Source organism: Protomyctophum bolini (assembly GCF_963924005.1).
Source record: "Protomyctophum bolini genome assembly, chromosome: 13".
Taxonomy (NCBI): domain Eukaryota; kingdom Metazoa; phylum Chordata; class Actinopteri; order Myctophiformes; family Myctophidae; genus Protomyctophum; species Protomyctophum bolini.
The window spans coordinates 24,787,676-24,799,810 of record NC_137874.1 but is presented as its reverse complement, the minus strand read 5'-3'; the positions used below and the strand labels follow the sequence as shown (position 1 = coordinate 24,799,810).

Sequence of the window (12,135 nt, the reverse complement as noted above, 5' to 3'; positions counted from 1 at the left end):
CTGTGAAAAGCTTGGGGGCAAAGTTCAGGGTTTTCTGGTTGGGGGAGGAATGAATGGGAGGATATTGTATCTCCATTTATGTGGCATTAGAGGTCAAAGTTCAGAGATGAAAGGTCATTGCAGTTCAGAGGTTACAAGGTGAGATGCCATTTAAATCGCCTGTATGTCTGTCTAACTTAAGGCCGATGGTAATGCAAAAGATTCAAGATTTGTATTGTTATACAATATACATCATCGAAATCCATAACTTTTCAGGAAATGAAAAAATGTGTTGCAAATGGATCCATTAATGTTAGAATTTGGTCACAAGCTATACTTTTCATTGGTTCAATATTTATAAAAACCAACAGACAAACTTTACCACTTTCATTTTGACTTTTAAAAACTCTCAAAAGTAGTGAAAATAGCTGATCTACAAGCTCACATGCAACATGTTGTGAACGTTATGATTGCCTACTGACGAAGTAGGGCATTTGTTTAAAACAAACAAACAAAAAGAAACATGAAAAGTTTAAATATGGATATATAATATATTATATTTGAGTGTCAGTCTTCATATGCAAAGTGTGATGTGCCAGCGTGTGTGCATGGTATGTGTTTAAATGTTGAGGTAGGTGTGTGAGGGGGCGCGGAAACAAAATAATTTAATTGTAAAGATTGTACATGACATAAATACAGTAAATGCTGCAATGCATAATCAACAATAGAAGCTGTAAAAAAAACTATTTTATGAATGTCACTTCGGTATATGGACTTTGGTCAGACCCATATTTTGACTGCTGTAAGGCTAAATTAAGTTCATGTCCTGTTGTGAACGTTAACCTTGTAAAGTGCTCTCCACTTGTTGAACTAAATTACTGTTTAACCACTTAAGCCCTATTTTACACTGTGTTGCAAGGGGAAATTAGCCAATCTACAAGTTCACAATGCACCATGAGCTTGTAGATCTGATATTTTCACAATTCATGTCCATTTTTGCCTATTAACAACATGCTCGAAGTAGGGACACCACATTGAATGTGGTTAAACACAGTGGCTGAAACACCTTGACAGGGTTACGGCAGATTAGAAGACAGTTTTCACAGAGCTGAATACGAGTAGCCAATAACACCACATGATTTGGTTGTGTGTGTGTGTGTGTGTGTGTGTGTGTGTGTGTGTGTGTGTGCGCGTGTGCGTGTGTGCGTGCGTGAGTGCATGGGGGGGGGGGGGGGGTGCTCTATTCCAAAAGGAAAACAGAGAGGGACAGGGCAGAAGTAGGTTATGTTGTTGTGTTCTTCTTATTCATGAGAAGACTTTATGTTCCCCGTGGTCCTCAGAGACAGTTTGTTCAAGGCCATTCTAAGATTAAGGGCTGCAGGCCATACGGTTGTAATATCACAGATTGAGATGAGATGTTCAAAAACATAGCAAGTCAGAGAGAGTATCAGTTCATAAACTGTGTAGTTTAGACTGCACAGACTAGACCCTATAAAGTCTAATTTAAATATTGTCATTTTACAAAAAGGCTTTAGTTTACAAGATGATATGAGTGCACTAGCAATTTTCAGGAGTTACAGAAATTCAAAGATACCAGTTTAAGGACTTTGAAGGACACAATTTCTCTGGATGTTAAATTAGTACTGTGTAAATTGACAAGCAACCTTGCTCTTCTTTTTTACAGTACCCAGTTTCATATGTATTTAGTTACAGACATGCACATCTGGGAAGTAGCCTACTTAGTATACAGTAAATAAATTGGCTATATAATATTCTTTATTGCTGGACCCTAGCTGTGCTAATCCAGACTAGAGGGGGTACAGTGCCTTGTTCAAGGGCACTACAGAGATTTCGCTCCCCCTGCTGTTTCACTGTTATACTGAAATCAGCTGAATTTTGAAAATTGTACTTTTGTTTCATTTATGGAAATTATGGTTGACTGCATGCCCAGTGCAGTCATGAAGTTAATTCACATTTTCTGCTATCATAAAATCTGCCTAAGTATTAACTATTCAAGTACAGTTTACCACTTTCACCTTCATTGAATGAGAACATCTTCCTCTTTGCTGTACGTTTAAAGTAAACTGTTCATTTTGGTATTATACACTGGTCAATACAGCCTAATCTCATCGCAATAATCTCAATACTCTCACAAGGCAAAAAGGGGGGGGGGGGAAGAATAACAATAATAATAAATACATTTAAAAACTTTGGTTATCTTAAGTAGGCCTACATTTGCATTAATTTCTTACTGTACGAATTGTGTAGGGTAGGGCTATCAATCAATCATCAATCATATAAACTGTTATTATTATTTTTAGATTCGGGCTACATTTTCCAGGATAAGTGTAGGGGCCTATATTACACTTGTATTATGTAAAGTTATACGCGTGTTAATTAATGTTATTAACCTATTCCTATGACAGCTCCCTTCATGTGAAAGTAGCCCAGGATATGAAGGATTGTTCCTTTAAGGGTGGTGTCAGCGACACAGAGAGAGGAGGAGTGTTGCCTCTGCTGAGTTCTCCACTGCGAGGGGATTCCGAGAATAAACAATTCCGATAGACTCGACTACAGGTCGTGGATCCTGATCACCTCGATCATATAGTCGAACATCCGATGCGTATTGGACTAATTTTTTATTTTTTTAAAGAAACGAATAGCCTCGCCATTTTTGTATCAAGCCCACGAGACAAATGCGACCTTTTTGTATTGAGACTAACCGTGGAATAGCCTCCTCTCGACTCGAATAATGATGCGCCTCTCCGGTTGACTGGGGTCTGCCGCCTGCCAGCGGGGTAGACAACGCAGGTAGGCTACGTGCCCAGATACATGTACATGTCAATGACATTATTACGAGCGGGTAAAATACACGGGAGACCATAAGGGACGATCTTGGCAAGGATTATACTTGAGATCATAGCGTGTTTTAGGGGGATAAATGGATGTTGTGTAGTGTGTCGAGTAGAGCCAGGCGCATATGGATAGCGGTGAAAACGCTGCATAAAGAAGTCGGTATAAATCACCGAGGCTGTGACATGATGGCTTCTATTAAAAAAAAAAAAAAAAAAAAAGCATTGCAAAGTCATTTTGTAATAGGCTACACCGTCTTTCTCCAAAGCACAATCCTATATCCAGCCAATTGGCTAAATATCCCTACATTATGTTCATCTTTAAAACACATTCGCTATGATGTGATACAGTTCGACTCGCCGTTCTATCGATGGACCGCTAGCATACTATATCCATGTCTTGAATGAAATATATAACAAGCCTGATAATGTTGTAAACGGGCTATTGTCGTACACTCCTTTAGTCCGTACCTTTTTAACAATGTGAACACGCACAGAAGACATCAGTTATTCCTGTTTAAAATAACGCAGTGTGTTTATAAACATTGCATGTATGGCCGTCATGTCAGCAGTTAAAATGTGGTACTATGATATTGGCTACAGTATTTAGCCTAACAATGTACAATAGAGTAACATGCAGTAGTGTTTGGGATAAATACAGTGCCCTGGGTCTTTAACGTTGCATTAGTATGAAGTAGTACAGTGGGTTGTGTTAGCCTGGAAACACCGCCTTTGTTACATATTGTAGCCTATTCAGGATACAGCGACATTAACCCCTCATAACTATGGATTATTGTAAACGTTGGTGAGAAACACGAATTGTTAGATTGCTTGTTGCTCACTCTTACCCACTCCAACTAGAAGCCTATGCTTAGCTCGTTATTAATCTGGTTTCATTGATGCCTCATTAATACACACAACATTTTACTTGTTTTTTAGGGCTTGTCTCACAAGTTCAACTTATGCAACACCAATCCAATGGAATGCCATAAGCCCCCTGTACAAAATTGTGAACGTTTGGGGAGTGGTGATGTTTCAGAGTATAGACCATAATGTGGTTGGTTGGAGTTGTTTTGTCTGACAAGTTGTCACCCTTTCTGATATGGTTTCATTGTTCAGACTTCAAAGCTTCCTGTAGCCGAATGACTAAAGGGGCAGACTCTTTAAAGACCTTTTTGTAGGCACCAGGTTATCATGTCCTGTTGCTTAATTTGATCCTGCATGGGTCAGTGTAGAGGAGAAAGGTCAGGGGCCAAAGTTTTCAAGGAGTTATGGGGGAGTGGGACAACTGTTGGTTCATGTGCAGTTTGTGCACACAGTCTGCATTGTAATGCATTATGTTTCAGAGAACCGTAGAGAAAAGTCAAACTTCTATAAATTCTGTTATACAAAAATACTGCCTGCCTTTTAGCCTTTCTTTTGTTGAGTGTTTAAGCTGCTTAATTATTTGCCCTGAACTTGCACAAGATGTTCAAGGTAGCTCAGCACGTTCTCTGTTGCCATAGATAACTAAAACCTCCACATCATGCATAGCTCAGCCATGATGTTGCACTTGAAAAGCACCTTTGTGCTAGCGCCCTGGCTAACCTACTGTACTCTCTACTCCAGTCCAGTGAGCTTCTGTATTGGATGAGGCTTGACTTGTCTGAGCCATCTGCAATTATCTAGGGAGCTGCTGGTGAGTGATGTGCAGTAGCCTGCAACAGAATCAGAGGACATTCAAATGGCTAAATGCAAATGATGCCGTGTCTGCTGAATAGTCACAGGACTGGACTCTGTACTCCCCTCTCCTATCCACTGGCTACATTTTCATAACAACAAATCTTATCTGCCAACCAAACAGCATTGCAGCTATATGAAAATTGTGTGTGTGTGTGTGTGTGTGTGTGTGTGTGTGTGTGTGTGTGTGTGTGTGTGTGTGTGTGTGTGTGTGTGTGTGTGTGTGTGTGTGTGTGTGTGTGTGTGTGTGTGTGTGTGTGTGTGTGTGTGTGTGTGTGTGTGTGTGTGTGTGTGTGTGTGTGTGTGTGTGTGTGTGTGTGTGTGTGTGTGTGTGTGTGTGTGTGTGTGTGTGTGTGTGTATTGCATGTTGGTTTAGTCCAGATGCTTCTTGGTTGAGTATATTTAGACTATTTACACACCTGTACCATTTACACACATATATTCACCAGAGAAAAGTATAGAGAAATACATTCAAAGTTTGAATGTATTTGGCTATATTTGATCAAAATGCAATTGTTTATTTTCTACTTACTGTACAGGGAATGGGGATTACCACCACTATGTTAGCCTAGCAAAACAGGACAGCAGGTTTCATCATAAATTGAGCAATGGAGAGAATTATGACAGAATCACATTTCTGCCCATGGATCTTCATCCTGTAACTCAGATCAGGGACCTTCTTGCCACAAGGTTGTCTTTGTGATTGTTTTATGTTTCTGGTACATATAGTATACAGTACTAGTCCTATAAGCATTTATTATACATCCACAAAGCAATTCAGTGACCAGACTCTATAGTTGTCATTTTGTACAGACAAGTCGCCTATACTGTACAGTGTACATGTATATTACCATGATATAGTCAGGGTGAAGCTCAAACAACAATGACTAGACAGAAATAAATATCTTGTATAGGGTGGTCCAAGGCAAGCAGCAGAGCTGCTGGAACCTTATTCTTTCTTTTTCTCTTCATGGGTCTCAGAAACCATACCAGCTACAGTTCCCAAACTTGGCAGACTCCCCTCTCTGGCCCTATAATGACAAACTTTACGTCTTGGCCTCTAACCTTTGAGTCATAAGGGCAGCAATGTTTAAAAATTTGAACTTTGAAATTTGAACAAATGTTAAACATTTAACTTTAAACACTATTGTTTTCCCTTCTTTTTCATTTCTTCGTCATCTTCATATTCTTCTGAAAGTCATCTTTAGGCAATGTTAATTTAACTAATAGTGTAAAATATTGTCTGGCATTGTCTGATTTATACAGGTATTTAAATGGTTGCACATTTCATTCAGAATACGCTCACAATGGGTCACTCTGCAACGTGTTGTGAGCTCATAGATCAGCTATTTTAATCATGTGACGTTGCACACAACTCAAAATAAACAACAAATCAAGACTACAATGACAGTTAGCTGTGCTATAGTTGGGGCGACTGTATAGCTGAATGTATAGGCACATACCATGTCTCTTTCCACTGTCACTGACACACTGTCAATAAAGGCGAGTTAAACTAAATCAAAGCCAATTCTGAATGGGTTAACTGCAAACAGAGAGAATGTGAAATTTCAAATTTCACTATTTATTTGGCACTTTAAATATGCTTTGTTTGTTTTATTTAATTAAAGTGCCAGAAGACAACAAAGCTTCACAAGACCAAATTGCTTTTTTTGTGAAATAGCATTCCTATTGAATAATCTGTATACAAGTTAGTTGACAAAGTAATCTGACACATCAGTGTCTCCACTAAGACTATTAGACCAGTACATCTGTCATGAACAGGAGGCAACCAAAGTCAATGAGACTCATTTTGATGACAAAGCAGGAATGACAGAATGCATCATTACAGCTATTGCTCCTCGATGCAAGTTGGAATGATGGAATGGAAGGGTCCTTCCAAGATGGATATCATGCCTCCATGGCAGTGTCCGAGCTGCTGGCCAGGGCTCATCTGGGATTGGTTGCATGACCCCCCCCCCGCCCCCACACACACACACACCACCTTCACCCTCACTTCAGACGTCACTCTGCTCCCTCCCGACCTCACGCTTCACCTTGGCCTTGGTTTGCAATGACAGGCCCTTCAATTATCACCTGTGATTGATCGTCACTGATTGCAATTGCTGTGAATTATTTGAAGACTTAGCAGAAATCACTCACAAATTGACAGAGCAAGCAAGAAAATGATAGAGGGGGGTGTTGCAGGCCAGATAAATTGCTCGAATGAGAGTCACCCACACAAAGCATCATCCAAAACAACAGCTGTGAGGCCTAACTGTGCCGATCAATGGAGCAGAGCGGGAGCACAGAGCCACCTTGTACTAAGACGCAGACCTACCAGTCCGACTGTTCATTCTCTCCTCTTGATGCGGCTAAGGAGATGTGCTGTGGTGGATGCATTTGGCCTCCCGTGTGATGAGAGAGGAGGTGACTGTCCTCCTGGCTGGGTTGTGGTCACAGACAGAGGAGAGGAGTGGAACTGACTCCCTTCCACTCATCTCCATCCTCTTTCTCACTCTGGCTCTGTCCTGTTGCAGAGCTGCTGCCCCCAGGCTGTAGAGGTGCAGTAGGAATGGTTCTTGGCCATTGTGGCGAGTGTGCTGCCAGGTTGCTGCAGTTGAGACGAGTGGAAGCTCTCTGCCTCACCACAAGCAGGCCAATGTCAGTGAGTGACAGTAGGGACGTACTGCAAAAGGAACAAGGACAGACACTTGTATATGCCAGACTCGGCCTGTATTATTTTGTGAGTGTGGGAGTCTGACCAGGTGTATTGACCATATTCACACCGTGGCCATTTTTCTCTTACGTCATACCCACCCCACCGAGTATTGCCTAAGAGCAAAATAGATTGGCCGTGTGAATCATAAAAATGTGCTAAATGGGGGGGGTGGCAGACCAGCATGCACGTTGAAGCCGCCGGCCCTACTGGTCAAAGCTGGAGTAAACCCTCAGGGTTTAACATTGAGCGCTTGTTAGCACTTCCGCATTTTTTTTCACTGTTGGTGGTCAAATGTACGTCATATTTGACAGACATTGGACCTAATTTCTCCTTTCTTTGTCAATGGAAAATATGAGACGTGTGTAGACAAAGGCTGTATATAGGAGGCCTCAAAAATGCGGAAGTAGAGGCTGAGCATTCTTCCGGGTGCTTCAAAACACCACTGAGCAACTTCCATTGAAATGAATAGCTGGGGGCAGGGCTGTCGCTCCCTCTAGATTATATACAACTTTATGGGGTGGTCGGACGGACGGACCTCTGATGTCACTCTGACTCAGCCGGACCTCTGATGTCACTCTGACTCAGCCATAACTAGTTCAGATACAGAGATCCAGTTGTACATAGCCACCGATCCGACCGATATGCCATATAGCGTATGGGACCGACCAACTTCAAACTCGGCCGAGTGGCAAGGACTAAAGGGACTGCGGTGCCCCACAGAAAGTAGTTCGGATTCAGATGTCCAGTTGTCCCGAATCGCCGATCCAAACAATATGCCCATATATGGCTATTAAAATGTATATGGGCATATTCTGTTGACTTCAGGGTCCTCCATATATGGGCATAAAAGGGACAGGTGCAGACCGGTACAATGGGTACTCTGACAAAGCCCCCGACTATATGACTCAGACATATTGGTCGGATCGGCTGTGCAATGTAGGTGTGAGTGCTGCGTAGCAGTAGCTGCCCTCTAGTATGGTAAATTGGGCTCCATAGAAATGCACAAGGTTTCCAATGAGTTTTCACTCTATTTGTGGACTGTGGAGCTGTTAATTGGCTGTTAATTAATATTATGTGACATGGACATTACAATTACTCTTGATGCATTGTTTGGGTATTATAGCAGTGCTAATTTTCAACACCTATGCTGTCACCTGTTCAGGCGATGTACATAAGATAATGCAGTCATTCAGCCCGGGGAGGATCATTGTAAACATGGATTCGCATGAAGTTACATTATGCCTCGCTCAGACAAAGGTACAGAGATTAGTCGTGTGTGATGGGCCTCGGTAACGTGTACTTGTGTGTGTGGTCCCTAACTCCTATGTATTTCTTCTAGTCTCCCTAGCATAGCCTGAGAAGTCTAAAGGTTGAGGGTTAGGACAGCAGGTCACAAAGTCCAATTAGAATGCCTGAACTGCAGTAGGATATCTGGAGAGAGAGGTTGACTGTTACTCAACTGTGTCTTATTTTAACCAGGTTATGTGGCGGGAGCGCAAGGGAGACGCGGGGGCTAAGTGAAAATGCCACTCATTCCTGAAGAGTCCCTGGCCTCGTCAAGGTTAGTGGCTTGTCTTTGTAAGTTGAGGGATTGATGCATGAGCCTGTCTGGTGGTGAATTCAAAGTCCAAGGCTGTCACACAGGCAGCAGCCCCCCTCCCCTCTGCAGCCTATCACAGGGCCCCGTCCTTCCCAACTTCTTAGCAGCCTGTCCTTTTTGGAACCTTGAGCAGCCCAGGCAAGGACACAGCGTCTGGTGCAGTAAGCCTGTGCAGAGGGGGGAGGCTTTACGTAACATTCTGCTTTAAACATGGGCGGATGACTTCCCTGACACAGAGCAGTGCAGTGCAGAGCAGCACATGTCCCCTTGGCCCCTCCTGGCCAAGGGGGGCGGGGGGGAGCAGAGAGAGATCCCAGCAACTTAATTATATCTTTCTCTTTTAAAAGCTTTCGTTTGAAATTAAAAATTTCCAAGGCAATTAACTAAAGAGGACTTTTCAGAATTTATGAATGAATGATGGATATATTGCACAGGAAGAGGACAGCAGAGGGAGGGGGCAGGGGATGCATATGCTATACCGGTATACTATACAGTGTGCTGTGAGATTGTGTCCCTGAGATTTATTTGCTTCCCAAGAAGGGTCGTGTTCGGGAAAAAATAAATGTCATAAAACTTTGTCCCGTGGACTTGCTCTGGAACGCCCTGGCCCAGCGGCACTGCAGAGTTCATAGTGCACTCTTTAGCAGTCAATCTTTGGGTTATTGTTTGTGTAACCGTACGGACACACACACAGTCACACGCACGCACACACACACACACACACACACACACACACACACACACACACACCTGACTCATGAAATGAGACTCATATGTATATGTTGGAGAGGTGAAAAAACAACATTTTGACCATTGTCAACGGAGAGATCATGTCTGCACCACAGGTTGGAGTTTCCCTAGTTATTCTTTTGATACTCATCTTTTCAGTTTGAAAATGCTATGCTGAGTGCTGTTATGCTGCACGCCCCAAATCCTTTCAGTTTGAACTGTAATTGTGTTACTTTTTGGCTTCTAGTGATGAGCTGAATTGTTGCTGGGCAACAGGGGACCTGTGCGGGTGGCAGTGGAGAATAGGAGCTGCATGAGTTCCAGGAGATGTTCGTACATTAGCCTAGTTTCCAGTGCAGGGCCAAACAGGGCTAAGGCTAGGCACTTAGTACACATACAACTCTGTTCCCTCTAAAAACAGCAAGTCTCTTAATTGTTTTTGCATGTTGACCTGCACACAGATGACTTGTCATGACTTGTGGAATAGATTGTCACGTGAAGTAATCATCTATTTGTTCCTGTGATCTGAACAGGCGGCAAGAGAAGACCACACATTTTCCACAGCTGTTACGTTATGGAATCCACTTATAAATCTCCCGCTCATGTTCAGCTTTAAATGCATGTTATCAATAATTCATTAAATGAGTTGCGTTTTGGATAAGTGACAGTACCCTGTCATAACTGTCAGATATCTACAATCAATTGTGAATGCCACTATTGTCAAGAGTGGGGGAAGTTTGGCATATAACCCCAAGCGGTCTCTACAATTTCTGAAACACGTCCTATTGTGAATTTCCGGCCCACTTATAAATCCATTAGTGAGGTGGTGTTATTCAGTGCATCCTCAAGAGAGCTTGATAAACTGACTGAAAGGCTGTGCCTGGGAACCCGGGCTCTCTCACAACTGCTATAAGGCACCCAATGGTAGGGAGGCTGTTTGAGAGGACACGAAGAGCAGTGTATGGGCAGATGACTGGAGGCGGCCATATGACCTATTACTTAAGGGAAATGGACTGGTGACCAGAAGATTGCTGGCTCATGCACTGCTCACCCTCTACCCTTGAGCAAAGGCAATTAACCTGAATTCCACCGGTAAATATCCAGCTGTAGAAGTGGAAAGAGATGTGCAAGAGTGATAATCGCATAAGTGACTTTGAATAAAAGTGTCCACTAAGCAGGGAGATTAATACAGTTATTTCAGAATGACAGCTAGTGTTTTCAAGTTATCTCTGACCCAGGACTGCTGAATGTACAGTAGCCCAGTATTGAACCAGTTCTCATCCCACTTATCTCTCACTTTCCAACACCCCCCCCCCACAACACAATCTCTCTTTCCCTTTGGCACTAAGATCAGTGTATGACCTTGACCTGATTGCTGAGGAGGCTTTTTAAGTAACTCTCCAGAAGGGGATCTAATCATGTGACAGTGACACCCTTCACCCCACATCACCCCACCCTTCCTCCCAACCCTGTATGACTAAGAGGGCATCAGGGGTGTGTGTGGGTGTGTGTGTGTGTGTGTGTGTGTGTGTGTGTGTGTGTGGCTGCTCTCCAATTGGGTAATCACTCTCAAGGTCGAACCGGGTTGAGGTCATGTCAAATAGAGTCACATGGCCTCTCTGCCCTTATTTGAATTTGGGGACAACAGACCTTAAGTTCCTCCCTGGTTTCATGTTAGTGATGAAATGAGCATGTTTAGTCATCATCTCAACTCTCAATCACTGATACCAGCAATATCAGTGAAAGGTCAGTTCATGACCAGAGTGATTCATGTCCAAACTGAGCTGGCGGCTTAGATTCATGTTATGCCAGTTGCCTGCATTCACGTTCCGACTGCTGACCCTCAGTTAAAACCACTCCACAGTTAACACTTCTGATGCCTTGGATGTCCACACATGTCTTAAATGAAACGGTGGTTTGCCCAGGACGTGTGGGCACATCTTAAGGTCTTTTTTTTTAATCAACATCGGCCATGCCTTGCGCAACCCTTCCCGACCTGTTTGGGTGCGCCCATCCACCCGTGCACCCATCCACTTTTGTGTTTACGGCCCAAAAAAAACTGAATCTATGCTGCATCCGCGCAGATTGATCATAATGCGGATGTTCTGGTCTAATTTCTGACTTCATGATGCATCGCAGTTACAATATCAACACTTCTAAGAGAGATCAGACTTACTAGCGCGATGTAGAAATGGAAGATTTTGCTGCACCAGAAGTGTCAAGAGACTTGAGTATTTTTAAGCAAGCATGTAAAAATCTCTTTCCCCTTGATATGTTCACCACATGGGTGGATAAATAAAGGAACTTGATGGATAATAAACGGAAGTTGATCTCTTTGCCAACTGCATATCGACACATTGCAAACTACAGTGTTTCCACAAAGTATGATGATTAGATTAAGGTGTGAATTATTTCTCACTTATCATGATGGGGAATATCTCCTTCGCTGCCTTTTTCTCCTCTCTTAATTATCTCCGCCCGGCCGGGAGGTGGAGATGCCCATGTTTTCTCCCGTTTGTGTGTAGTATGACTGTGTG

The 12,135-nt window shown here is 42.8% G+C and overlaps 1 protein-coding gene across 1 annotated transcript in view; it reads left to right on the top strand.

Annotated features, from left to right (window-relative positions):
• The first annotated feature begins 2,517 nt into the window (after positions 1–2,517).
• Positions 2,518–12,135, top strand: part of nrip1b (nuclear receptor interacting protein 1b) — a 43,379-nt gene continuing 33,761 nt past the window's right edge. Inside the window, 2 exon segments of the mRNA XM_080780849.1 lie at positions 2,518–2,790; positions 8,749–8,830. The gene's annotated coding sequence lies outside the window, so the exon portion shown is untranslated.